Below are 6478 nucleotides of genomic sequence, written 5' to 3'. Positions count from 1 at the left end.
AGGCTTTTAGTCCTGTTATTGTGCTGTTGGAGTCTTGGTGTGGCACTGTTGGATAAGGTTGGTTTAGACTGCAAGGATGGTGGTTCAAACTCACCAGCTGCTCCTCAGAAACCTTATGTAGGGTCACTATGAGTCAGAACTGACTGGAGGACACTTAACAACCAGAACATTTTGTTTATAAGCTACTCATGCAGCAGCATTTAACAAACAGTGTGAAGAGGATTAGAGCACAGAAGACACTGGACTTCTTGTTGTGGGGGGAGAGAATAAGCAAAGATAAGCCAAAGAGCTAGATATGTGAACTGATATGTTCTTATCAATCATTATGCTTCCTCTTCTTCCATTTTGTTCATTTTTCTACACATCCCTCAGTGTTCACACTTGCATTCTATATGCAGTGACTATACTTAGCACAGAATTCTTGGGAAAAGATCTGGCTGAGTAGCAAGCAGCTGACCTGAGAGACAAAAACAGTGGGTGAATAGAAGGTGGCACACACTACTCACACGTGAAGACGCTCACAGGGCTAATGGTCTAAGCAGGTGGGAGTGGAGGAGAGGGTAAGAAAATAAGCACTTGGTTCTCCCTACCCCATCCCTAAGAAAATCAGGAAATAATGTTACTCCAATTCAGAAGGGAGCTCTTATTAAGCTGCTGAAAGGTCCTTTTATCTGAGACAGCACAGAATACTTTGAGACTCTGAGCCAATGATTTTACTCTCATTCCTAAAAAGTTGCTATTGTGTGACATCATAAGATTATTTTGATTGTGCTTCTTTGTCTCTTTGTATAGTCTCAAGAAGAGAACATGTGTCAATGGCACATTTTTACCAGAAACTTGATTTCCAGCACTTGGGAATCAAGGGCCTGGGAATCCATTGCAGGGTGGTTTCTCTTCTTGCCTTCCCTGTTTGGATGAATTCATTGTGCCGACATGCCTGCCTCATACCTTTTAAGGACACTAGCCCAACAGGTTCTTTCCTGGGATGGTGGCTATCTCAGTGCAGGGTGGTCTGTGAAAACAAACTCTGCCTTTTCTGCCACAGGTGATTGGGCTAGGGGCAGTGCAGAGGTAGGTTGGGCCTGAGAAAGTTTGTCATCTCTGAGGAGGCCTGTGTGTGAAGAAGGCCTGGGGCAAACTGCACAATCCTAAGCATTCTTAACATCGTGGTGGCAAACCAAACCAGTCAGACCCTTCGAGGCAGAGAGAAATTAGGTGAGCAAAGAGGCTGTGCTCTGCTCTGGTTCACAACAGGGCTCACTGGCCCATGGTCAGCCTGGCTGACCCTGCTGCTGAGAGTGACCTCCTGCCCTAGGTCTGTTTGCAGTAACCTCACCACAACCTCTAGAGGTAACCAGGCAAGCTGGCATCAGGATCATCCCCAGGTGGCCTTCTGGGCATCTTCTGCCCTCAGGATCTCTGGTTTTCTCTTCAATTAAACTCAGGCTCTGACCCATGGGAAAGCTGCCAGCCTCAGAAACAGCAGCACAGACCTTTCGCAATAAAGTGAATAACCTCCATTTCTCAAAAAGGCTCTCTCTCTTTCTCTCTCTCTCTCTCTCTCTCTCTCTCTCTCTGTGTGTGTAGGGAGAGAGCAACAGAGAGAGGGTTGAGTTATAATTTTATTCAAGGGAGCTTCAGTGGAAAAATTCCCTTCTCTTTTCATTCTATTTTTCTACAAATTTTTTGAAGCCTTCTCGTAGTCTTCTTTTTAGTGTACTGTTTTGTGAGTTTTGATGAATGAATCGGTTATACAATCTCCGTAATTAAGATATAGAACAGTCTCATCACTCTAAAAATCCCATCCTGCCCTTCGCAGCCAACCCCTCCCTCAACCTCCAGCCTCTGGCAACCAGTGATCTGTTTCTGCCCCTGTAGCTTTTGGCTTTTACCAAATGTCACATAAGTAGAATCACACTAGACCCTCATTAGCATCCTTATTTAAATCAACATGTGCCTTCTCAGACATTTCCTACCAGACATTTCACCCTCATATGTTGCCTTGCTTTCCCCCCAGAACACTTTACATATCTGAAGAGAAATGGCTGTCATCATTTACTTAATTATTACCTCACATTCCCACCAGAATGGGAAGGCGAGCACTGTGAGCACTTGACCTCATTTGCTGCTGTATCTCAGGGTTCAAAATGTTGTCTGACGTAAGTGCTCAGTAAATATTTGTTGAATGAACCACAGAATGAATGAGGACATTGGAGCTTCCCTGTACCCTCTCATACTCAAGCAGACTTCGTTAATATAAGAGAGATCCTCTTCTCCATCAGTGTGATAGCCATTTATTGCTGTGTTGCCAAAGGAGATAGCTAATCTGCAAGTAATATAATTAGAAATAATTAGGCTGATCCAGATTATGAATTGTTTTTTAAATTTACTTTCTGGATGATTAGATGACAGAGGCTAGAACAGATCTGAAGTGCATAAAATGGAAAGAATATAATAACAAGTTCATAGGGTTGTCATGAGAATTACATGACTCAATGGAAGTGAAGTGCTTAATCTGGTGCTTCTTAATAGGATGTGTAGGAGAGGGGAGAATGGTTTGGTGCCTCAGGGGACATCTGGCAATGGCTGGAGATGTGTGGAGGGAAACATGCTACAATGCATAGAATAGTCTTCCTGCAATGAAGAGTGACCAGGCCTAAATGTTAGAGCTGTGTTTGGCATAGACCAGTTTCCGTCAAGTTGCTTCCCACTCGTAGTGCCCTGTAGGACAGAGTACAAGGACTCCTTCGGGTTGCTAAGGCTATAATCTTTATAGAAATGGACTGCCACAGCTTTCTCTCATGGAGGGGCTGGTAGGTTTGAATCACTGACTTTTCGGTTAGCAGCCAAGCTCCTAATCACTATGCCATCACGTTGTTGTTGTTGTTGTTGTTGTTGCTAGGTGTTGTCAAGTTAGTTCAGACCCACAGCAGCGGTATCTACATGAGAACAAAACACCCCTGGGTTCTGTGCTGTCCTTACAAATGTTGCTACATTTGAATCCATTGTTGCTGCCACTGTGTCTGTTATGCCCAGAATTCGGGGTCCCCAAAGACCACCCAGGAGCAGTGCACCCATGTAAAGACATAAGGGTTGTTTATTCAAGCTCAAGCCAGGTCTCTAACCGCATCCAACGCAGCGGATTAGGGAAAGAGCCTCGAACCTTTTGTCTGCAGGGTTTTTATAGAGTTTTCAAACAGCTCAGGTTTCTCAGCTTTACAATCTTTGGATTGGTTAACAATTGGCAAACTATGAGATATTACAGTTTAATTGGTCAGGACTGGCGGTCTTTGTTCTTAGGCTAGGGTAAAGGAAAACATCTGGCCTCTGGCCTTGAGCTGCCTGGCTATATATCATTTTCTTGGAGCTAGAGGACGTGCTAAAGCTTATATACGAAGTGGATTCTTCTCTTTGGCCCTACATGTCAAGCCATCTAATTGAGGACCTTCCTGGTCCCTCCTGATGACATGACCAAAGTATACAGTTAGCATCCTCACTTCTTAGGAGCATTCCAACACAGATTTATTCGTTCTTCTGGCAGTCCAACACCATCATTCAAAGGCATCAATTCTTTGGTCTTCCTTATGTGTTGAGCTTTTGTATGCATATGAAGCCATTGAAAATACCATGGCTTGGGTCAGGTGCATTTAGCCTTTAAAATGACGTTTTTTGGTTTTTAACACTTTAAAAGATCTTTTGCAGTTGACTTATCCAATGCTGTAATATAATATGCTGTTAGATTTCTTGACTTTTGCTTCCATGGGTGTTAATTGTGGATCCGAGTAAAATGAAACCCTTGCCAACTTCAATCTTTTCTCCATGATGTTGGTTATGGGTCCGGTTGTGAGGATTTTTTGTTTTCTTTGTGTTGAGATGTAATCCACACCTTAGTTGTTGTTGTTAAGTGCTGTCAAGTCGGTTCTGACTCATAGCGACCCTGTATAGGGTTTCCGAGGAACAGCTAGTGGGTTTGAACTTCCAACCTTGTGGTTAGCAGTCCAGTACTTATCTAGCAGTACCATACCAGCACTCCCACCCATACCATCGTAAGGGTGACATTTGTGTTTGCTATGATTATTCTGAGAAGTCCCTGGGTGGTGCAAACTATTAAGTGTTTGACTACCTGAAAGGTTGGCAGTTCAAACCCACGTAGAGACACTTCGGAAGACAGACCTGGCAAACTGCTTCTGAAAGGTCACAGTCTTGAAAATCCTAGAAAGCACCATAGCACAGTTCTTCTCTGGCAACGCTGAGTTGCCAGGCTTGAAATTGATTCCATGGCAGCTAACAAAAACAACCACCACCAACATGATTGTTTAATTGCCAAAGTGGCTGCTCTTGATAAATGTTCTCACACAGCCTAAGTTGTAACAGACAAAGTGATGTGGTAGTTTAACAAAGTAATTGAGGACAGAGGCTTTCTGCTCCCATAAGGGTTTTACAGCCTCAGAAACCCCATACAGTGTCACTGTGAGTTAGTTCCAGCTCAACAGTACCTAACAATAGCAACAAATCTTCAGTCTTGATCAGGTCTGATGTTTGACTTCTATTTTGACATTTCTTATCCTCTGATCCTAATCTCTTAACCTATGAATCTCATCTGTCTATCAAATTCTCACACCTAATCAGAAAAGAACAAATGAACAAAGTTAATTCTTATCTGAAGAAGTCCCTCTGGCTTTTTATTAACTCTGTGACTTTGAGCAAGTTGCTTAATTTCTCTACATTTCTTTTTCTTTGTTTGTAAAATTGGATTAATATTTGTAAATCCTTCAAAGAGTTTCTGGGCATAAGGGTAGCATTGAAAGAAATAATCCATGCAAAATATTCAATAGTGCCATGGCACATAGTAAATGTTCAATAAATGCTCTATATCATTGTTGTTTTGTTATTGTTAATTTCCTTAAAGATTTTCCCATAGAATACAGTAAAAGGATCAGGGACAGCTTCAATTAGGAAAAGAAAAGCTACTATTCATATAAAATATATACAGCACATGTATATTCCATATAATAACACATAATTATATACAATTAAATTTAAACTATCATCATTATTTTTTTAAACTATGTTGCTCTTGTTCTCCTAGTAGATCAACTCCTTAAAAATAAAGGATTCTCTCCCTTGCTCTCTCTCTCTTTTATTTTAAATTTGTATCTGTCACACAGTATGCAATTGTTTAATTAAAACTTTCAGTCTTGATTAGAAGTATAAACACATGACAGTAAATCTGGGTCTGAGATATGAAATATAAGATCCAGGAACATTAAATATGAGTACAGTGCAGTAAGCTCTCAGGATTTAGAGTTATTAATATTTTATTCCTTCATTGAGACAGAAGGGAGAGACCCACAGTGGGTAATTACTCATTGGGCTGATAAACCCCAAATTCAGAAGTTCAAATCCATCAGCAGCTCCATGGGAGAAAGATAAGGCTTTCTTCTCCCTTAAAGATTGGCAGCCTCAGAAATCCTATAATGGGTTACTGTGAGTTGGAACCCACTTGATGGTGCGCCACCACCACCACCAGCCCTCTGAAGGTCCTGAAGTCTCTTATTTAGTCTTAATGTGAAGGTGCTTTGGAAATTTCAAAAGAAAACTATGGAAATGTGGGATATTACTATTATTATTATGGACTCCTCATGTGACACTGTAGGATAAGCACTGGACTGCTGACTGCAAGGTTGCAATTCAAACCCACCAGCTGCTCCTCAGAAATGCTATATAGAGCCACTATGAGTCACAACCGATTTGATGGCACTTAGCAATGACAACAACAACCATTATTATCAATTCTAACAAGTATAAAGGAGCCTGCTGGTAGTGTTTCTCTGCTATTCATAAGGTTTTCAGTGAATAAATATTTGGAAGTAGTTCATCACTCCTTCTTCCTAGCCTGTCTCCACCTGGAAGCTCATCTGAAACCTGTCCACCATGGGTGACCCTGCTGGTATTTGAAATACCGGTGGCATAGCTTCCAGAATCACAGCAACTCACAAGCCACCAGAGTATGACAAAGGTGGAGAGTCACATAAAAAGAGTAAGACCCCAGTGAGATGGATTGGTAAAGTGGCAGCATCAGTGGACTCAAGGGTGGCAAGGATTGTGATGTTGGTCCAGGATCGGACATTGTTTCGTTCTGTTGTGCATAGGGTTGCTATGAGTCGGTACCAACTCAATGGCACCTAACCACCACTACAACAACAACTGGTAGTATAGTGGGTTATGGATTGGGCTGCTAACCACAAGGCCAGCAGTTCAAATCCACCAGCCGCTCTGTGGGAGAAAGATGAGGCTTTCTGTTCCTGTCAAAATTTGTAGCCTTGCAAACTCTATACAAGGGCACTATGATCTGGAACTAACTCTACAGTACACAGGAGCAGCAAGTTATGTTATTGTTGGTGTTAAGTGTTGTTGAGTTGGTTCCGACTCATAGTGGCCCTGTATAGGGTTTCTGAGGAGCAGCTAGTGGGTTTGA

This window comes from Chrysochloris asiatica, unplaced genomic scaffold, assembly GCF_000296735.1.
Source record: "Chrysochloris asiatica unplaced genomic scaffold, ChrAsi1.0 scaffold00230, whole genome shotgun sequence".
In the NCBI taxonomy this organism is placed as follows: Eukaryota; Metazoa; Chordata; class Mammalia; order Afrosoricida; family Chrysochloridae; genus Chrysochloris; species Chrysochloris asiatica.
Note: the sequence above shows the minus strand (reverse complement) of the source record.